General features: G+C 40.9%; 1 pseudogene; it reads right to left on the bottom strand.

Moving 5' to 3' along the window:
• Nucleotides 1–15,646: 15,646 nt before the first annotated feature.
• LOC148802568 (uncharacterized) lies at nucleotides 15,647–17,267 on the bottom strand (annotated as a pseudogene).
• Nucleotides 17,268–23,590: the final 6,323 nt, after the last annotated feature.

The raw sequence follows: 23,590 nt of genomic DNA, 5'->3' as shown, positions 1-23,590 counted from the left end.
ATCGGGACAGGCACTCTCTCTGATGGAAACCAAACTGCCGGCAGTTGATTTCAATCGTTGGAATTTTGTTTTGCAAAATTAATTTATATATATGTATATGTATGGTTTCGAAATGTTTGCAAATGGTTTTAATTCCCGGGATCCATATGAGTAGAGAGTGTGGCACTGTTCCTTGCAGCCGAGGGAGAGGTCCTCTCTTGTCGGGCAGTGCTTGATCATTAAGGGCTGAGAGGTTAAGTGTAAGAACATTTAGGATAGTACCTGATGGGCTAATCTTGCACCTACCCACAGTCCCTGGGTTTTTATAAGATGGCTTGGCCTAGGGACCACTTAATGTAAGTGTTGGGCCCATAGGGTCCATATGATGGGCTTAGGGGTTTACTGAGTTTTTCAGTGAATTCGGCTGGGCCTTGTAATAAAGGCTGGGCCGAACCCATGTGGCTGGTGTGTAGATCAATGCTTGGGTCCCACGCCATACAAAGAAGCCCAACTGGGCAATAGATTGGAAACTAGTTAAACACTGAACACTAAATGGGCCAAAAGCCCATTTCGAGCTGGGCTGATATGATCACCCATTTATGGGGCGAATTTGAGATTAATGTTAGTAAAAGGATTGGGCCTTTAACCTTATCCACTGTAGGAGACCAAATTCAAATTAGATTTGAATCTGGTAACCTCCTGATAAGATCAGGAGTAAGCTAACTTAATCTGTAGATAGGATTAAGATAATCCCCTATCCAAATACTGATTTGGATTGAGATAACTCCTAATTAGGAGGTTTCTTAATCAAGAAGAAAAGAGGAGAAACCCTAAGAAAAACACATCAGATTTCGAACTAGGGTTTTTGTGCAAGGATACATCCTGCGAATAGAGATTAGATCTCTTTCATACTCCAGAGGGAAGAGAAGCAGTTCAGCCATCTTCGTCCTAGGAGTTCTCTTCCAGCCGTCGCCATTCCCTCTTGCAAAGATTTGATCTTTGCAGCAATAGGAAGTCAAGAAATCAGTTCTTGACATTAGTCTTGCGAAAAAGACTGAGAAAGATTCAGTTTTCAGAGTTTCCAGAGGATTCTTATGAAGGATCCAGTGTATAGGATGCACCCTACTAGTTCCGTTCCATCCACAGCTGTGTCATCTTCAGCAGGAGTGGATCTTGGTTTCTTCTTTGGGCGTGAACACCAACTTTGGGAGATATTGCTTCTCCAGATCAGGTATATTTCTCCCTTTTTGCTTTTGGTTCAGATCTGGTTCGATTATGGTTCAAGTAGGATCCTTGAATATTGTATTCTAAATTTAGGGAATGTGATTCCCAGTTGGGAGAAGGTAGGAAAATTTTTGAAATTCGCCCACCCATTCCGCAACCTTTTGGCATTCATTAGATGGATCTTACCATTCTTTCATCAAGAGCTTCAACTCATGTATGTAATACATTGCAGGGGTTCAAGATAAATAGAAGATTGAGTGATAGAGAAGTAACGCTCTACTTGGGGACTTCTACAACAGTTGCAGCTACAACTATAGGAACTGTAGAATTAGTTTTTAGAGAATGAACAATTGTGCTTAAAGATTATCTTTTTATACCTAGTTTAAGAAGAAATTTAATTTCTATCTCAAAATTGTGTTTGGATGGTTATTCTATCTTATTTAGTAATGTGATTACTATTAAACAGAATAACAAATTCCTCGCATACGGAGAACTTGAGAACGACCTCTATATTCTCCATCATTCTCTGGAAACAAACATAACTGAAACTACGTCGGAAGTAATCCCCAAGAAGAGAATTCATGATACAGTTAATCCCACGTGCCTGTGGCATTACCGACTTGGCGACATTAATATTGATCGTATCACAAGGTTGGTAAAGGATGGTCCTTTGGATTTTCTAACTATAGAAGATCTTCCAACCTGTGAACATTGTCTTCAGGGTAAGATGGCGAAGCGGCCATTTATGGGAAAGCCTGAAAGATTTACAAGTGCACTTGACCTTATACATACTGATGTATATGGTCTCATGAATGTTAGGATACATAGCCAACACGTTTATTTTATAACATTTACTAATGAACGATATGGTTATGTGTACCTAATGGGACATAAGTCTGAATCATTTGAAAATTCAAAGAATTCAAACAAGAGGTCAAGAAATAATTAGAGAGAGAAATTAAGACCCTCGATTAGATCGAGGCGGCGAGTATCTCTCTAACAAATTCATGAACTATTTAAAGGAAAACGGGATTGTATCACAATTGTCTCCTCCTGCTACACCACAATCAAATGGTGTGTCAGAGTGGAGAAATCAGACTCTATTAGATATAGTCCGTTCACTTCTCATCCACATAGACTTACACACATCCTTTTGAGGTTTCGCATTAAAGACTATGATTTACATGTTGAACCGAGTTCCAACCAAATCCGTTCCTAAGACTCCATATGAACTATAGACCGGTAAGAATCCATTTCTGAGACGCTTGAAGATTTGGGGTTGTCCAACACATTTTAAAAGAACTAGTGTTGACAAATTGGAATCCAAGATCAGCCGTTGCAGGTTACCCCAAAGGCTCTATAGGTTACTTATTCTATGATCCAAAAGAGAAAAAGGTGTTTTGCAATTGAAATGCCTACTTCCTAGAAGAAGATTACATCCTGGGTAATCTTCATCAGAAAGTTGTTCTTGATGAGGAGAGCCTAGGGGTAGTGGGAGACGTCCCACCAACTCCAAAAAATAACCAATGTAGAAGATTTACCCAGGTTTCTAGGCCTCAATTTCGTTACGGCTATAACCAAGAAAGTTACTTGGTGGAAGCCATGACCAATGAGGAGGATCCTGTGACTTATGCGAAAGCTATGTTAGACATAGATTCCTTGAAGTGGGTAGATGCCATGAGAGATGAGATGGACTCAATAGTGACCAATGGAGTCTGGACTCTAATAGATCTGCCCCTTGGGATAAAAGCAATTGGTTGCAAATGGATTTATAAGAGGAAGAAGGGCCCTGATGGTAAGGTTGAAACCTACAAAACTCGTCTTGTGGCAAAAGGGTACACTTAGAAAGAGAGAATTGACAATGAGAAAACCTTTTCGCCCATGGTCATGCTTAAATCCATTAGGATCCTACTAGCTGTAGCAGCATACCATGAATACGAGATTTGGCAAATGGATGTCAAAACCGCGTTCCTGAACATAGATCTTACTAAAGATATCTACATGCAGCAACCACAAGGATTCATTGCTGCAGGTCAGGAACACATGGTATGTAAACTTAATCGATCCATATATGAACTTAAGCAAGCTTCTCGGAGCTGGAACATCCGGTTTAGCTCTACTATCCAATAGTTTGACTTAAAGCAGAATCCGGATGAGCCTTGTGTTTACAAATAAACAATGGGAGATAAGGTTACATTCCTAGTTCTATATGTAGATGACATCCTACTCATTAGGAATGATGTAGGGATGTTAACTATGGTGAAAGTGTGGCTTTCACAGTAATTTCTCCATGAAAGATCCTGGAGAAGCCTCCTACATCTTGGGTCTTCGACTCTATAGAGATAGGTCAAAGAGGATAATAGGATTATCCCAGTGTACTTACATTGATAGGATCGTCAAAAGATACAGTATGGAGAACTCCAAGAAAGGAAATGTTCCTTTTAGGCACGAAGTCACTCTCTCCAAGGGCATGTCTCCCAAGACTCCCAAGGAGATTGAGGGCATGAGAGAGAATCCTTATGCTTCAGTTGTAGGGAGCATCATGTATGTCATGCTGTGCACTCGACCCGACGATGCTTAGGCGGTGAGTGTGGTAAGTAGGTTTCAGTCTAAACCAGGCCAGGAGCACTGGACAACTGTGAAAACAAACTGAGATACCTTCGAAGGTCAAAAATAGTTTTGTCTGGTATTTGATGGTAGTTCACTACAGATCATCGGGTATACTAATACCAACTGTTAGTCAGATCCAGATGGTAGAATGTCTACATCTGGTTACATCTTCACGATGGGGTCTTGTGTAGTAAGAATAGTAGATCCCACAACCTAAGCCGAGAACATTGTCGTAAGTGAGGCTGCCTAATGAATGAAGGTATTCATTCTAGAATTTGAAATTCAGCACATCACCCATTCCACTGTTGTATGACAACACTAGATCTACAGGAGATTGATGTTCAAAGGCAGCATCAGTGGATAATGTGGCAAACCCATTGAATAAGCCACTGACATAGAAAGTTTTTGAGAAACACGTGGAAAGTCTAGGACTCTAGCTTGTACCCGATTGGACCTAAGTGCAAGTGGGAGCTGTTAGACAGTGTACGCCCTTAGCTTCAATCAGATTGATGTACACTATGTCATTTATTGTAAATGAATAAAGTGCATAATTGATTCATGTTATATTGGTGTATTTCTATGTAATACCCTTAAACTGGACATTTATGAGACTCGTGCTCGTTTAAAATCTTCACAGCCATTGGATAGGTCATGTTGGTTGGGGTGGTTTGTCTCAACTGCCAGGGTGAGACCTGAGGTACATGTAGTGTGGGTTTTCTTGAAACCCTGAAACAGACCAAATTCTAATATTGCCCTGGACCTTAGAGATAGATGGGCAAAACTAGAATGTTACATCTGACCCCTAGACTCGATTATGGTACTGCACTAGGTGTCGGATTGGGCTGTCTTTGATATACCAATCAGTGAGATCTTTAGAAGGGGTCAAAACCTGGGTATGTTGGGACAGTCCGAGAATTCACTTGAGTGGGTGATTATGTTAGACAGTTGTATGCCCTTAGCTCCAATCAGAATGATGTACATTATGAATTAAATGTAAATGAATAAAGTACATATTTGATTCATGTTCCTGTGGTGTGTTTCTGTGTAATACCCTTAAACTGGTCACTTATGAGACTCATGTTAGTTTAGAATGTTCACAACCATTGGATAAGTCTGCGGAGATTTATCCTGCCAAGGCTGACACTAGTGTCCTGCCAAATGTTGGGGTGTCCTGTCTCAGCCGCTAGGGTGAGGCCCAAGGCACATGTAGTGAAGGATTAATTGAATCTTTGAACCGGACCAGATTTCCAGTATTGCCCTGGACCTTAGAGATTGATGGGTAAAACTGGAAATTTACACCTGACCCCTAGACTCAATTATGATACTGCACTAGGTGTCAGATTGGGTTGTCTTTGATATGCCAATCAGTGAGATCCTTAGCGGAGGTCAAAACTTGGGTATGTTGGGACAGTCTGAGAATTCATCTGAGTAGGTGATCATAGTGACAGGATCAGCCCCTTTGTCGGACAAAGGTAATGATCGGGGATGCACTCTCTGATGAAAACCAAGACTACCGGTAGCCGATTTCAATTGTTGAGATTTGTTTTTGCAAAATATATTTTATATGAGATATAAAGGTATATATATTATATGAGTAGTGAGTGCAGCACTGTTCCTTACAGTCGAGGGAGAGGTCCTCTCTTGTCAGGTAGTGTTTGATCATTATGGGCTGAGAGGTTAAGTGTAAGGCCATTAAGGGTAATACCTGATGGGCTAATCTTGCATCTGCCCACAGTCCCTGGGTGTTACAAGGTGGCTTGGCCCAAGGACCACTTAGGGTAAGTGTTGGGCCCATAGAGCCCATGTGATGGATTTCAGGGGGTGCACTGTCCATAACAGTGTATTCGGCTAGGCCTTTTAACAAAGGCTGGGCTGAACCCATGTGGCTGATTTGTAGATCAATGTTTGGGTCCCACGCCATACAAGGAAGGCTAAGTGAGCACATAACCTTATTGGGCCTAAAGCCCATTTCGAACTGGGCTGATTTGGACAGTTAAATGAGGGGCGAATTCTGAGATTAGATTAGCAGATAGGATTGGGTCTTAACCCTATCCACTCAGAGAGTCCAGTCTAGAAACCTCCTAATAGGATTAGGAAGGGACTGATCTAATCTGCAGATAAGATAAGGGTTAACCCTTATCACTTAAAAGGAATTCTGATCCAAATATGATTTGGATCAGCAACTCCTAATGGGATTAGGAGCTGATCCGTTTAAGCTTATAAAAGGAGGAAGGGGCGGCAACCTTTAGAAGATATTCATATTCACATCCTCTTCAGAGCTGAAATCACAAAAGAGAGAATTCAGCATCACTACGCTAAATATCTCTTGCCGCCTCCTTCCTGCCGCCGCCATATCTACCAGTTCAATCTTTTCTTGTCAGTAGGAGTGATCAAGATTGGATCTTGATATCAGTCCTTTGTCAAAGGGCTGATTAGAAGATGTGCTCACGTGCCATCCAACTAATATTTGCGAAGGATCTGGTTCTTTTGAAGAATGCTGTTGATTCTGCACCATCCTGCACTGCGCCATCTTCAGTGGGAGTAGTTTTTGGTTCCTTCCTTGGGCGTGAACAGCTCCATTGGGAGATACTATTTCTCCGTATCAGGTATATCCCTTTCCTATTGCTTTTGTTCAGATTTGGTTCGGTTCTTGGTTCAAGATTGATCCTTGAAAAATATGATTTTTCTAAAATAGGGAATACGATTCCCAGTAGGATGGAGAGAAATTTTTGAAATTCGCCCATTCTATTCTACAAGATTCGGGCGTCCATACGATGGATATCTCATTCCTTCAGTGGTATCAGAGCTAGGTTCAAATCTTGAACTGAATTGGATCAAATCTGAACCTGCACAAATGGGCAGAAGGCGTTCTACCCGATTTGCATAGATATAAGGTTTTTCTGGAAAATTTGTTTGCAGTTGATGGGCGATTGATCTGAAATTAAATTTTATAAATCTGATTATATTTAGAATTGTTCTTTATAATTTTCTTGATTTATGGGCTGTTCGTACACATGGAGATCAAAATCTTGATTGGCACAGGGAACCTGCGTTTTGCAGTTTCTTGATTATTTTATTACATTTGATCTGTAAAATAATTTTTTTTTTTTATTTTTTAAACTGAATGTATAGGCATTCGATCTAATGTAATATTAATAGAAATTAGGTTTTCTATTTATTTTATTTTTGGATCGAAGATGGTGGCGCAAGGAAGGAGATTTCGCAGATGGGAAAATCGTTATCTGCGATTTGCAGTTTATGAAACTGCAAACTGTGATCTAACCTCTATTTTGCAGGATGGATTGTGCGAACAGCCCTATCTGACTGATTCTTGATTTTCATTTATCAGTATTTAATTTTGGATTAATTTCTTGAATTAAATCTTTAATTAAAGATCAAACCCTAGACTCATTCGAACCAAATTGGTCCAAACTGGTTGGACCGAATCTAGGGTTCGATCAAGGCTGAATGTCAGCCCTAATTCTCCCACTAATGGGCCTAAGGATTGATAATTAATTGAATGTTTAATTCGGCCCAACCTGTAAAGGCCCAGTTTTAAATTGTTAAAACTGCAAAAAGCCCACTTCGCAGATAAAGCTATATGGACCAAATTGATCAACCCTAATTTTGGCCCATATACCTAGATAATATTACTGGTTAATATTATGGGCTTTAAATGGGCTTTATAGTTATTAATTGATTAGATCAATTCTTCCCTGCATTGATGTATGGATGTATGATGTGCTACGTTCATGGGCCATAAGTGCTTGGCCCATGCTGATTCAATAGTGGCTCTTGTGCACACCATGGCTGAATGCACATCATTGCCATGGTGTCCTTGTTGGTCATTGGATGACCTTCCTCAGTGGTGGGTTCCACACCTCCTAAAGAGGAAACGTGCGGAACCCTAGCTGATTTGGGCCCACCAAAATCTGGCTTTATGAAAGTTAGTGGGAGCCACTATGGTTTGACCTAAATCAATTTAGGGCGTAATTTTTTTGTTCCCTCTAGCAAATATGAGTGCATGTGATAGGGAGATTCATATGATGAACTCTCTAAAGGCCTTCCATCATCAGCATGAGGATGGGTCCTTTGGTAATGAGGAAACGCACCAGAAAATGGGCTATCCATTTGCTGTTGGGCTTGTTTGAGTGTTTCATAAGATGATAGGGGCGTCATAGACCGATGTGGGAGGGGCTTCACCAGAAAATGGGAACTCTCTCACGGTACCTTGGCATTCATGAATATGATGGGTGAGCACTCATTGGACAGAAAGGTTTACATGAAAATGGCTCTGAACCTTGTCTGACAAAGGCCAAAGGGAAAACTCATATGATGAGTAGATATGATCCTTCATAGAAATGTGGTGGGGTTTTGCAGCTGAAACAATTGGCTCCATGCACCCTATGTGGTTTCCCACATTTCTAGAGACAAGTTGTTGTCTTCATCATTGAGATGGGAGGGAAATCTAAGAGATGAACAAATGGGAAAGGAACATAGATTAAAAGTCATATCTATGTAATGAACATGAATCAAATTAGGTTGTGGACTAATGTTTGTTGTGTTACTAGAAAATGGAAAACGAACAATTTGCAAAGCTTGTTGATGACAACAAGCTTAAGGTCCCGAACTATGCCGATTGGTACCGTAACCTCTTGCTGGCCTTAACATCTGAAAAATAGGATAAGGTAGTCAAAAATCCTGCCCCGGAGTGTCCGAGTGACAGGGCTTCTGAGGCCAGAATTCCAAAATTGGGAGGATAAGAACTCCCTAGCCCGCTGCTATGTCATTGCCTCCCTAGACAATCCGATACAGAGGCAGTTCAATCAGATCGAACTAGCCAATGACATATTGGATAGTTTAAAGACAATGTACGAAGAGCAGAATCGTTCTACTCGGCAGAAGGTCTTGAAACAGTTCATGACCGCTCAAATGTCCAAGGGGCAACAAGTTCACGACCATTGTCTTCGGATGATGGGTTATATCAACGAGCTTGAAGCCCTTGAATCCGAGCTAGATCTTGGCACGCAAGTGGATGCCATCCTTAACTCTTTGATTGCTTCCTTCAATCCATTCATAATGAATTACAATATGAACAACCTAAATGTCAGCGTCCAGGAACTCACCAACATGTTGCAGAGGGCCGAGGATTTGATTAAGAAGGATGAGTCTGTGGCTATGCTTGCTGAAGCTAGCAAATCAGGCAAGAAAAAGAGGAAGGCAAAGAAGCCTCAGAAGAAAGCTGCCAAACCTAAGAAGCAGAAGAAAGATAGGGCATCGGATGCATGTCACTTCTGCAAACAGACCGGCCACTGGAAGAGGAATTGTCCTCAATACCTAGAATCCAAGAAAGGTAATTTCGAATCTTGTGTCATAGAAACCAATTTATTGGTGGCTTCTGCGTCCTGGTGTATTGACTCCGGGGCTTCAACTCATGCGTGTAACTCACTACAGGGGTTCAAGGTAAGCAGAAGGCTGAATGAAGGTGAAGTGACGCTCTACTTGGGGACTTTTGCAAGTGTTGCAGCTACGGCGATAGGAACCGTAGAGTTACTTTTTAGAGAAGGATCCATTGTACTTAAAGATTATCTTTTTGTACAAAATTTAAGAAGAAATTTGATTTTTGTCTCTAAACTGTGTGCAGATGGATATTCTGTCTTTTTCAGTAATATGATTACTATTAAAAGAAACAATAAATTCATCGCATATGGAGAACTGGAGAACAGTCTCTATGTTCTACATCCTTCTCTAGAAACTAACATAGCCGAAACTACGTTAGCTGATATCCCCAAGAAAAGAGTATGTGATACAGTTAATCCCACGTGCCTGTGGCATTACCGACTTGGCCATATCGGTATTAACCGAATCACAAGACTGGTAAAGGATGGTCCTTTGGATTTTCTAACTGTAGAAGATCTTCCCACTTGTGAGCCTTGCCTTCAAGGTAAGATGACAAAGAGGCCATTTAACGGTAAGCTTAAAAGATGTACATGCATGCTTGACCTTATACATATTGATGTATGTGGTCCCCTGAGTGTTAGGACCCGTAACCATCCCGTGTACTTGATTACATTTACCGATGATTATTCTCGGTATGGTTACGTGTACCTAATGAGACATAAGTCTAAATCCTTTGAAAAGTTCAAAGAGTTCACACAAGAGGTCAACAAACAGTTAGGGAGAGAAATTAAGACCCTTTGATCGGATCGAGGTGGCGAGTATCTCTCTGACGAATTCAGGGACTACTTGAAGGTCAATGGGATAGTATCACAGTTGGCTCCTCCTACTACACCACAACTTAACGGTGTTTCAGAGAGGAGGAATAGGACCTTATTGGATATGTTTCGGTCACTTCTCATCCATTTAGAGTTACCCACATCCTTTTGGGGATACGCATTGGAGACTGCGATATACATGCTGAACCGGGTTCCAACCAAATCAGTTCCGAAGACTCCCTACGAGCTTTGGACTAGAAAGAAACCGAGTGTACGACACTTGAAAATTTGGGGTTGTCAGGCACACGTTAAAAAAATGAGTCCGGACAAATTGGAATCCAAGACCAGCCGTTGCCTATTTGTAGGCTACCCAAAAGGCTTTGTGGGTTACCTATTCTATGACCCAAGTGAGTAGAAGGTGTTCTGCAATCGAAATGCACAATTCTTGGAAAATGATTATATCCTAAACAATCATCGTCAGAAAATTGTTCTTGATGAGGAGAGCTCAGAGGTAGTGGGAGGTGTCCCACAAGTTCCAGGTAGTGACCAACCTAGAAGATCTACTCAGGTATCCAGGCCACCAGTCCGTTTTGGTTATGACCACGACAGTTACCTGGTGGAAGCCTTGACTAGTGAGGAGGATCCTGTGACTTATGCGGAAGCTATGATGGACATAGACTCCCTTAAGTGGGTAGATGCCATGAGAGCTGAGATGGACTCAATGGAGACCAATGGAGTCTGGACTCTAGTATATCCACCCCCCGAGGTAAAAGCAATTGGTTGCAAATGGATCTATAAGAGGAAGAAGGGCCCCGATTGTAGGGTTGAGACCTACAAAGCTCGTTTGGTGGCGAAAGGGTACACTCAGAAAGAGGGCATCGATTATGAGGAAACCTTTTCACCTGTGGCCATGCTTAAATCCATTAGGATCCTGCTAGCTGTAGCAGCATACCATGACTACGTGATTTGGCAAATGGATGTCAAAACTACGTTCCTGAATGGAGATCTTATTGAAGATATCTATATGCAGCCGCCGCAAGGCTTCATTGCTGCGGGTCAGGAACACATGGTATGTAAACTAAATAGATACATATATGGATTTAGGCAAGCTTCTAGGAGTTGGAACATCCGATTTGACTCTACTATCAAAATGTTTGACTTTGAGTAGAATCCGGATGAGCCCTGTGTTTACAGGAAGACCAGTGGGGACAAGGTTACGTTCTTGGTTCCGTATGTAGACGACATTCTACTCATTGGATATGATGTAGGAATGTTGACTACGGTGAAAGTATGGCTTTCACAACAATTCTCCATGAAAGATCTTGGAGAAGCCTCCTATATACTGGGTCTTTGACTCTATAGAGATAGATCAAAGCGGATAATAGGATTATCCCAATCTGCTTACATTGACAAAATTGTCAAGAGATACAGCATGGAGAACTCTAAGAAGGGAAATGTTCCTTTCAAGCACGGAGTCACTCTCTCCAAGAAGATGTCTCTCAAGACCTATGAGGAGATTGAGGGCATGAAGGACGTTCCCTATGCCTCAGCCGTAGGGAGCATCATGTATGCCATGCTGTGCACTCATCTTGACATTGCTCAGGCAGTGAGTGTGGTAAGCAGATTTCAGGCCAACCAAGGGTAGGAGCACTGGACTGTTGTGAAAAACATACTTAAGTACTTTCAAAGGACAAAAGAGTTTTGTTTGGTATTCGATGGTAGCTCACTACAGATCCAGGGGTATACTGATGCTGATTTCCAGTCAGATTCAGATGATAGAAAGTCTACATCTGGGTATGTTTTCACGATAGGATTGTGTGCTGTTTGTTGGAAAAGCAGCAAACAGGAGTCCACGAAAGACTCCACAACCGAAGCCGAATACATTGCCGCAAGTGAAGCTGCCAAGGAAGCCGTGAGGATGAAGTTCATTCACAAATTGGGAGTAGTTCCGTCCAGCACATCACCCATCTCGTTGTTGGGTGACAACAATGGAGCGATTGCTCAGGCTAAGGAGCCACGAGCCCACACGAAGTCGAAGGAAAATCGAGAGGAAGTACCATGTACTGCGGAAGATTGTTGGTAGAGGGGACGTCCTTATTCAGAAGGTAGCGTAAGCGGAGAATGTAGCAGACCCATTGACTAAGCCACTGACACAGAAAGTGTTTGAGAAACACGTGGAAAGTATGGTACTCCGGCTTGTACCAGATTGAACCTAAGTGCAAGTGGGAGCTGTTAGACAGTTGTATGCCCTTAGCTCCAATCAGAATGATGTACATTATGAATTTATTGTAAATGAATAAAGTACATATTTGATTCATGTTCCTGTGGTGTGTTTCTGTGTAATACCCTTAAACTGGACACTTATGAGACTCATGTTAGTTTAGAATGTTCACAGCCATTGGATAAGTCTGGGGAGATTTATCCTCTCAAGGCTGACACTGGTGTGCTGCCAAATGTTGGGGTGGCCTGTCTCAGCTGCCAGGGTGAGACCCAAGGCACATGCAGTGTAGGATTAATTGAATCTTTGAACCGGACCTGATTTCTATTATTGCCCTAGACCTTGGAGATTGATGGGCAAAACTGGAAAGTTACACCTGACCCCTAGACTCGATTATGATACTGCACTAGGTGTCGGATTGGGCTGTCTTTGATATGCCAATCAGTGAGATCCTTAGCGGGGGTTAAAACCTGGGTATGTTGGGACAGTCTGAGAATGCATCTGAGTGGGTGATCATAGTGACAGGATCAGCCCCTTTGTCGGACAAAGGTAATGATTGGGGATGCACTTTCTCTGATGGAAACCAAGACTATCGGCAGCCGATTTCAATCGTTGAGATTTGTTTTTGCAAAATATATTTTTTATGAGATATAAAAGTATATAAATTATGGTTTCCAAACGTTTGCAAAAAGGTTTTAATTCCCGAGATCCATGTGAGTAGAGAGTGCAGCACTGTTCCTTACAGCCGAGGGAGAGGTCCTCTCTTGTCGGGCAGTATTTGATCATTATGTGCTGAGAGATTAAGTGTAAGGCCATTAAGGGTAATACCTATTGGGCTAATCTTGCATCTGCCCACAGTCCCTGGGTGTTACAAGGTGGCTTGGCTCAGGGACCACTTAGGGTAAGTGTTGGGCCCATAGAGCCCATGTGATGGGTTTCAGGGGGTGCACTATCCATAACAGTGTATTCAGCCAGGCCTTGTAACAAAGGCTGGGCTGAACCCATGTGTCTGATGTGTAGATCATTGTTTGGGTCCCACGCTATACAAGGAAACCCAACTAGGCAGCAATTTGGAAGGCTAAGTGAGCACATAACCTTATTGGGCGTAAAGCCCATTTCAAACTAGGCTGATTTGATCAGTTAAATTAGGGGCGAATTCTGAGATTAGATTAGCAGATAGGATTGGGTCTTCACCCTATCTACTCGGAGAGTCCAGATCTGAATGTGATTCAGATCTGGAAACCTCGTAATAGGATTAGGAGGGGGCTGATCTAATCTGAAGATAAGATAAGGGTTTACCCTTATCACTTAAAGGGAATTCTGATCCAAATATGATTTGGATCAGCAACTTCTAATGGGATTAAGAGTTGATCCCTTTAAGCTTATAAATGAAGAAGGGGCGGCAACCTTTAGAAGATATTCTTATTTACATCATCTTCAGAGCTGAAATCACAAAATAAAGAATTCAGCATCACTGCGCTAAATCACTTTTGCCGCCACCTTCTTGTCGCCGCCATATCTGCCAGTTCGATCTCCTCTTGTTAGTAGGAGTGAACAAGATTGGATCTTGATATCAGTTCTTTGTCAAAGGGCTGATTAGAAGAAGTGCTCACGTGCCATCCGGCTTATACTTGCGAAGGATCTGGTTCTTTTGAAGAACGCTGCCGATTCTGCTCCATCCTGCACTGTGCCATCTTCAGTGGGAGCAGTTTTTGGTTCCTTCTTTGGGCGTGAATACCTCCATTGGAAGATACTATTTCTCCATATCAGGTATATCCCTTTCCTACTGCTTTTGTTCAGATATGGTTCGGTTCTTGGTTCAGGATTGATCCTTGAAAAATATGATTTTTCTAAAATAGGGAATACAATTCCCAGTAGGATGGAGAGAAATTTTTGAAATTCGCCCATTCTATTCCGCAAGATTCGGGCGTCTATACGATGGATATCTCATCCCTTCAGATTATAGTAATAGGATTAGCCCCTTTGTTGGGCAAAGTGAATGATCGGGGAGTGCACTGTCTCTGATGGAAACCTAAACTACCGGTAGTGGATTTCAAATGTGTTTGAAATTTGGTTTTGCAAAATATATTTATATAGAGATATACTTATATATTATGGTTTCAAATTGGTTTGCAAAAGGTTTTAATTCCCAGGATCCATGTGAGTAGAGAGTGCAGCACTGTACCTTGCAGCCGACGGGGAGGTCCTCTCTTGTTGGGCAGTGTTTGATCATTAAGGGCTGAGAGGTTAAGTGTAAGGCCATTGAAGGTAATACCTGATGGGCTAATCTTGCATCTGCCCACAATCCTTGGGTTTTCACAAGATGGCTCAACCCAATGACCATTTAGTATAACTGTTGGGCCCATTAAGAGCTTATGGTGTTGGACTTAGGGGTTTACTGTGACCTACAGTGAATTCGGCCAGGCCTTGTAACAGGCTAGGCTGAACCCATGTGGTTGTTGTGTAGATCAATGTTAGGGTTCCACGCCATACAAAGAGAACCAAACTAGCCAGCACTTAATGGGTAAAGTAAGCGATATGACTTAATGGGCCTAAGCCCATTTCGAACTAGGCTTAAAAAGTTTAATTAAATTAGGCCATTCTGGGTTTATAATCTGATTGGGATTAGTAGTTGGATAAGATAAGTCTTATCAACTTAAGAGTCCAAATCTAAATACAAGATTTAGATTAGAAAATCTCATTCATAATCAGATTAGGAAGCTGATCATAAAGGGATTATAAATAGGGGGCGAATTCCATAAAAGGAACACAATTCTATCTGCATTATTTTCGCTCAATCAGTTCTTGGCGCCATCCCAGTTCGATCTCCACCAACTAGAAGTGATCAAGAAGTGTTATTGATATTGTTTCTTGGTGAAGAAACAATAAGAAGTCGTGCTCACACCACCCTACTCGATTCTTGGTGAAGAATCCCAAGTTCTTGTTGATCTTGCCTCAACATTCGCTATGTCACCTTCAGTGGAAGCAGATTTGGTATCCTCTTTGGGCGTGAACACCTATGTTGGGAGTTCCTTTTAATTCCGTATCAAGTATTTCCCTTTCCCTTCTTTTGGTTTCGGATCTGGTCTAGTTTTGTTTCAAGAACGAACTTTGAAAATGCATTTTTCTACATTAGGGAATACGATTCCCGGATTGGAGAGAAAGAAATTTTTGAAAATTTTCCCAACCTTTTGCAGGGTTCGGCCATCCATATGATGGATCTTCCATCCCTTCATTGAAAACTAAAATTAGAAAACAAGTAAAATTGTGAGGAAAGGTAAAGTGAAGATTTCTTTCTCTCTCTCTCTCTATTTATATATATATATATATATACATTTAAATAATTTACTTAAAAGACATGGCGTATTTAACTAATGGGTAAATTACAAAGACTCCCCTATACTATGACCATGAGACAAAAACCCCCCTTTGTTAGCTTTCCGTTGAAATCTGCCGTTACAATATTTTTTAATCCCCATATTACCCTTATAAACAATTGGGAGAAAAGTACTATTCATCTTCCTAAACAGTAGTGGCAAATAAGAGAGAGAAAGAGAGATCGGGGATTACCGCTGCTGCTATTCTCTACCTCTGCAAATGGGGTTCCACCAGCATTACCCCCCTATTCTTTTGTTTATTAACTTGCACTTTGTAGGGTGGCGATCTGACGATTAGGGATGGGAAAAAGTCTATTAGTAGATAATTGGTTCGCTTCTTGGAGTTCGTTGATGGAATTTCCCTGAAAAGGCAGTAACATTCTTCCAAAATGACGAGGCATGCGATATCTATAGACGATGGCAAGGAATCCAGAAGTTTTATCAGTGCCCGAACCGATCCATTTCCACACAGAAAAAACACCAGAAGTGGTTTTGGTACCAGCCGTCGAGAATGACAGGCTTCTTCTTCTTTAGTTGGGGCAATTTTGGTAAGCTTTTCAAGGGTATCAACACTAAGGCCACAACCCTCAAGGATGGAATCAAGGATCTCTTGGCGAGAAATGGCAAGAGATCTAAGCACTATCGCTGTGTTTTGGGATTTCTGTGGGTCGAGGATGAAGGTGCGCGCAGGCTGGATGGAGTTGGAGCTACTTGGATCCGTTGACATCCTGGTTCTTTCAGGGGATTTCTGGTTGGTGGCAACATAACCGAACAGGGCTTCCATGAGATTGTTGTCAAACTTGTAGAAGAAATATGGATTAGTGTGATGACTTGTTCATCTTTGGACGGTGAAGAAACCTCCAGGCTTAGGTGGTGGTGCCAGTGGTGCTGGCGTTTTCTTCAGCGATACTAGTGGAGGAGGAGGAGGAGGCACTGTAGGACTTTTCTTTGTTGGAATTGCCTTCGAATTTTGCGGCTGAGGAGGAGGAGGAGGAGGAGGTGTAGGACTTTTCTTTGTTGGTATTGCCTCTGAAGTTTGTGGAGAAGGACGAGGAGTGGGAGGAGGAGGCGCTACAGGGCTTCTATTCACTGGAATCACCTCTTAAATTTGTGGAGGACGAGGAGGAGGAGGTGGTGGTGGTGATGTTGATGACATGGGTGAGCGCGCTGATAGTGGATGTGGTGATGGCGGCGGTGGTGGTAATGAAGGTGGGGGCACTGATGCTGGAATTGGTCTAGGCGAGGGTGTTGATACTGGAGGTCAGCAGCTGAGGCTGCTTGCAGTGGAGTTGGTGGTGGAGTTGGCATCGGTGGTCTGTCCACTTCGTGTAGAGGAATCCAATCATATACGGGTGAGCTAGCCTCTTCTCAATGTGGATCTCGTGCTCCTTGCCCAATTTCCGAAGAGGAAGCTGAAGAGCTCTCATGAAGCAGAGGAATTTCTTGAATTGGTTCAGTTATCCTGGGTCGCTCTTGTTTAAGGGAGTCCAATGCTTCTTCTCCATTGTCGAGCTGTTGTCTGACCTTACGGAAACTTCTCTTTTTCTGTCCGCCCTCAAGCTTCCTCCAATACAACACATCCAATCCATTCTCATCAATAGTCACCCCTTTAATCACGACGAAAAACCGTTTGCTTTTGGTCATCACGGGAACCCCATTTGCAGAGGTAGAGAACAGCAGTGGCGGTAATCCCTAATCTCCCTTTCGAGAAGATGAGTAGTGTTTTTCTACAAGGGTAATATGGGGATTAAAAAATATTGTAATGGTAGTTTCAACAGAAAGCTGAAGGGGTTTTTTTGTCTCACGGTTATAGTACAGGGGTCTTATCACAAAACAAAGTATAGGGGTCTTTGTCACAGACCCCATAGTATGGGGAGCTCTTTGGAATTTACCCTTAACTAATTAATCATTTTTATTTAAGTAAAAGCCAATGCTCCGATCTTTCTTTACTATAAATATAAGTGTACAGGCACAATGTGCATAAGTTGAAAGTTTTTTGTTTGAAAAGAGGTTAAAATGGTATAGACCCTTATTTATATGTTATATATGCTATATAGATTTATGCAAAACATAAAACTTAAATCAGTATCATGATACCAATCGAGTGCTGGCTCGTTGGTGGTGAAAAAAAGGGGGTAAAGGGGAAAGGGGGAAGTTATTGCTGATTAACCAGAAAAAAAATCACTATCATGATTTTTACTCTCAAACTTTGCCAAACATCCACTTTTGATCTAAAGAATTAAAAGGATCATTTTGGACCTCTAACATGTAAAGGCCAACATTAAGCTAAAACACATGGCATTAGGCATTGTGCATGGCTCTTTCAATCATTGAAATATATAGGGTGTTTTGTTCCATGGGCATTTATTCAATAAATGCTGCCACATAAAGTGCCACTTCAGCCGTTTCTCTCTTGCTCTTTTGTATGCATCGAAAATGATAAAAGTGGACTTCAGGTTTTGTGCACGCCAACTGTTTGTGGAAGTTATTTTTTAAAGCTTTCACAAACAGTCAGGCGATTTTTCACTGTTATGCTGATGTGGAGCCTAGTGGCACCTAATTGTCATAAACGGTTGTAACTATTATCTTTCTCGGTTTTATCAGCAAATAAAGTATAAACATTTATTCAATAAACGTAAATAGAAACAAACACATACATAATTAAGTGTTGAGCTAGCATTCCTAATCAGGGAATTTGATTAAAAGGTGGGCCCCACTCAAAACACATGACCATCCCAACCCCCTGAACCACGAAATGAAAAAAAATGGAAAAAATAACCCTATAGAAAGAAGACATTTTGGTCATCTTCATTGTCTTTTGACTGCCGACGAAGAACCCTGAATCCCCGTACTCTTCTTCCTCAACTAGAATAGGCAAGGTTGTTTATTCAAGCACTCGATTGTCTTCATACCTCACTAATAGCGAAAGGGAGGGAGTCTATTACACATTTAAACCTCGTGTGGAAAGAGGGAATCCATTGAACCTTACGTGGAAGGAGGGAACCTGTTGTGCATTTCTCAGAGGTAATGTATTCGAATTACAAGCATTCACCACTTTACCTGTATTCAAGATATACAAAAGTAAACATTTTCATGTTTATAAAGTATTGTCAATGTTTTTGTGTTTGTCATTTTCAGCTAGTTCTAATTACCAGTACCCAAGTTATTGTTCATTAGCTTTTGTTGCTTATAGTTTTTCTAAAACAATTATACATTGTTTATAATGCAAATTAATTGTCTTCGATTTGTTTAATCTTTGATTGAATGTTTATGCTCTAAATTGTTTTTTCTTACATATAAAGGTCTAAACCATCGGCTGTGGATGTGGCTCTGCAATTGAAATAGTTGATAGGTAAGAAATTTGAGAATAACATAGGCTTGCAATACGTAGGAGGGAGGGTAAAGCTCATTGATAACTTTTGCAATACGTAGGAGGGAGTCAGGTCAGCTCATTTTGAGGAACCTGAACCTCTGACAAAGTGGTGACCTCCAGAGAGGGGGTCTCGTCTTCTACTCGAGGTCGGGACCCGGACAACTCCGGTCCTAACACGATGACCTCGGACAGGTTACTGTCCTTAATAGCTCGTTACCGTCTCCCCGACACCCTTGTCTTCAGTATTCCCTTGGGTCAGTACCCTTGGGATCACAATCATTATGATGTCGTGGTTTTTAAGGAGCAGCTCGTGGTCGGGCTGTGGTTCTCGCTTCACCCCTTCATCATAGAGATTATTATGTTCTTTAACATCACCATCAATCAGCTTCACCCAAACTCCATCCGTACTATTATTGGTATGATCTCACTCTTCCACGAGTATACCGACCTCTCTCTAGATACCTTTAGCTCGATTTGTTCCATTAAGAAAAAATCCTCTTGTCTGCTCAGTGACACCCGGAAAAGTTACTAATTTTCACCTCGCATCGGGTAAAAGGTTCTATTCGGTAATCCGAACAAGATATCGACTTGGAAGAGAAGATACTTCTTTGTTCGGAACCCCGAAGGATGGCCATTCCTGACTCACTGGCAAGTGAACATTAAAGACCCCGAGGTGATGCTGGATGTAGAGACTAGGGCAATCATCCATTTTGGGAGGGACCTTGGCCTAGAGATGAGAGACTTCCCGGCCGAGGAGAAGCTTGTGCGAGTTGGGCTGAATCCTCCTAGTAGACCTCTACTTCGGCACGCACATTACTTCTCTCTTTTTCTCTTATTTGCACTTACCTCATCTCATAGCTGACAAGAATTCTTTTTCCTTTGAAGGAGCTATGACGGGTGTCGATGCCGCTAACCTCCTGAAGAGCATTCAAAAAGTCGACGAGCGGATCTATCCAGTTCGGTTCCGCTACAGACATAGGAGCCACCTCTTCTGCCCCCGCGAAAATGCTAGGGCGAGGCAGGTCTTCGACGTATATTGTCCGCTTCGCGTTCTCCCTGGTATTGGCCAATCAAGACAGTGCATCGGCCTCAGCGTTCTCAGACCTCAGTATCTGCTTAAAGAATCACGAGTCAAAGTTCAGTAAAATCTCTCTAACCTTGGTTAAGTATGCTGCCATGGTTTGGTCGCGAGCCTCATAATCACCGTTAACCTAGTTGACCACCGATTGTGAGCCGCTGCACACGACGAGGTGTTTTACGTCCATTTCCTTTGCTAAGTTGAGCTCGGAAATCAGCGCTTCGCACTCTGCCTCATTGTTCGACGCATCAAATCCAAACCGAAGAGCATACTCCAACTCCACCTCGCTTAGGCCGTACAACATCAGCCCAATGCCGCTGCCTCGCAGATTCGGTGAGCCATCTACATGAAGAATTTAGGGCTCTTGGTCCCACATTAGTCCAATCCTAATGGGACAGGTGCCATACTGGATGATGCTTCCAACGCAATAGCGTGCTTAGTCAGTATCGAGGTTCGTGCGCTGAACGTGCATTCTGCGATTAAATCAGCCAAGACATAGGCTTTGAGCATTGGGTGGGGCTCGAACTGGATGTTATATTCACTTAGTTTGATGGACCATTTCGTCAGTCTCCCAAACACCTCGGGCTTGAGCAAAATCTGTCACAGAGGCTTGTTGGTGAGGGTGACAATGGTGTATCTTGACTATGGGGCAGGGAAAGGGATGGGGTGCCCTGCCTTGAACCTACCCCGTTGTCATTCCTATATAATTGTTAATTACTAGTGGAATTAATTAAAATGTTAACTTTTATAATTATTTTTATTTATTTAAAATTAATTAAAATTTCATTTAAAAATAATAAAAAGAATAAAAATTATTAAAATTACTACAGATTATTAATAAAACTAAATTTATTAAAAAATATTTATTCATATTCAATTAACAATAATTATTTTTTATATATCAACATTGAATGAAAAATAAAATTATTAAAAGAGTTAGGTGGATGTAGTGAGAAATGATTTAAGCGCCTAATTTGACTACGAGTAGGGAACCGAACATATAACGATACAGAATTTGGTGACGATGTCAGAAGTCAGAACTATCAATAATGTGGGTCTCTTGGCTATAACATAGTCAGGATCAGCTGTTCAACAGAAACATACACGATACTTCATCAAACAAACTACATGAAATATTGTTAATACTTCATCAAAAACCTTTTAACGTAACTTATCAAGAAAAAAATCATTTTCATGTAAATTCATTATTATAAATAATAGTCCTTGGAGAAAATGAATATCACTGGTCTGAACTCTGAATGCATAAAATTATAATAGGCACTTAATGTGGTGGACGCCAAATTTGATGGAATTCCAAGGCATCACGCCAAGGTCTGTTTCTTTTGATTTGTAGACTTTGTAAACTTTATGTTCCTTACTTCCATATAAGACTTCCAAAGTATCTAATTTCCGACTCAGAGTTTGATTTTAACAACCCAATTAAACTGTAGTTTTTTAAAAAATCTGCTCGATCTAAATTTAATACATATTACTATGACTGTGCATTTGATTACATTAAATTAACATGGGTTTATTAATAAAGTTGATTAAAATATTGAATTTTTTTTAAATGGGACAAAAATACCCCTTTTAATAATGAATTTTTATGGTTAAAATGGTCATTTCTATTTTTACTTGGGAAATAAAAGAACATGGGTAAATACACTTACCCGGGTAAGTGTTTCCTAGGAAAAACTTACCCAGATAAGTAACTTACCGAAAAGCGAACGGGCCCTTAATTCACTTATTAACGAAAAATCTACCAGAAAAGACATGATACCAGATAGGAGTAGCAACAGGGCCGGTTTCGAGTGGGGTTGGGGATTATATTTCTTGTCCCTCACACCGACTTTGAAATAAATCTCAGTCCTTGACTCTTATCCCTGTCGGAGATAAAAATTGCTCTCCATCCCTGATCCCTGAAGGAAATGGATTTCCAGTCAAGACTCTGAACGCTTACAATTTTTAAATTAAAATAAGTTTGAAAAATAAATTTACATAAAATAAGGAATTGGTCACGTTTATGATACTGACTGATTGATTATAAGTTTTTCGGGCATCATAGTTGAATCCAACATTAATATACATAAAATAATATAATATGATATTGTATTTTGATGACTTTTTTGTTTAATTTATTACTGATACACAATACTTGAATCTGATCCAAGCCCAATAAAAATCACATGGATATGGATAAGATTCGATTCTAATTCAACTATAATAGGCTTAAACTCAAACCTGTCCAAATCCGACCCACTTATATTCCCAATTCTATACTTATTAACCATGCAAATTAATAATATGGGTCCCATACAATCTCTGCAACTTAAGAATAAGGTTCAAAGTATCCACATATATCAGTCTGTGACGGCCGATAAATATAATACTGAGAACACCCCGTACACCCCTATAGAGAGTGTATCAGAGTTCTGACTGATTCAGGAGGTGGAGGAGCTCTAAATCGACCTACCGGCATATCGGGCGTATCAATATTTAAAACCTTACTTAACAAGATTAATGCTCAAGAAGCTTATCAAATCTGGAGTGTGTATATTGCATTTGTTCTGATTACATTTCACCAAAACATGACTAATTGGTAATAAAAGGTTGATTAGATTCATTGTAGTTCTCCTAGCTCCTTGGTCTATTGTCTTGTTCTTGATTGATTTTGAATTTTTGATAGTTGCGTCTACATTTCCACGTTACATATTGTCACGTTGGTCAATGTCGCCACCTTAATGGAAAAGTCAAGTCAGTTAAATCTCTTCCTTAATTCCATGTCACATATTCTTTTCCTTAATTAGTTATTATTTGCTGGTTGTCTATTCTTGTCGGCATTTTGATTGTATTCTTTAGCATTATTCAACGATCGATCGATGTACCGTTATTTGGAAAATCCACCGTACCCTTTTAAACTTCGGTTTTATCTTTACTCGAACAATTAAACAAAATGACTACACAACATTCTCATCTTCATAGTGATTACAAAATTATGATGGGGCTAATTAGCTCCGAATAATAATAATAAAAAAAAAAAACTTGGGCTGGCCGTATAGGTCTTTGTGCACGTTGTTGTAACAGAGTAATTTCAGGGCATGCAGGTCAGACTGTGAAATCCAGTCCTCAATCAACGGGTTTTGTTTATTCAGTTCCAAGAGTTAAAAATTGGTATGTGTAGGTGAGAGAGTTTTGGATAAGAAATCAATTGAGCGAATTGTTCTTTCATGATCAAGTAATTTAATTACTAGTGTCATTGTTATACTTATTGGACTCTTTCCTAATTAGTTAGAGGGTCTAACCGCCGGCGGGAGGCGGCCGGGAGCTGTCTTATGGTTGGTGCAAAGCAAAAGTACACGTGGTACAGATGTGGATGGGTTCGTTCGGATCTGGTCTCCTAATTGGGAAAGTCGTGTAAGCATGGAGTAATGAAAACCAAACCCATTTGAATGGTCTCTAATCTCTACATGCTTGCATGGATTTGTCTATATATATAATCTTTCCTCTTCGATATCT

Source organism: Nelumbo nucifera, chromosome 2 (genome assembly GCF_055504915.1).
Source record: "Nelumbo nucifera cultivar China Antique chromosome 2, China Antique-T2T, whole genome shotgun sequence".
Taxonomy (NCBI): domain Eukaryota; kingdom Viridiplantae; phylum Streptophyta; class Magnoliopsida; order Proteales; family Nelumbonaceae; genus Nelumbo; species Nelumbo nucifera.
The sequence above is the reverse complement of the archived record's forward strand: the minus strand, read 5'-3'. Positions and strand labels throughout refer to the sequence as shown.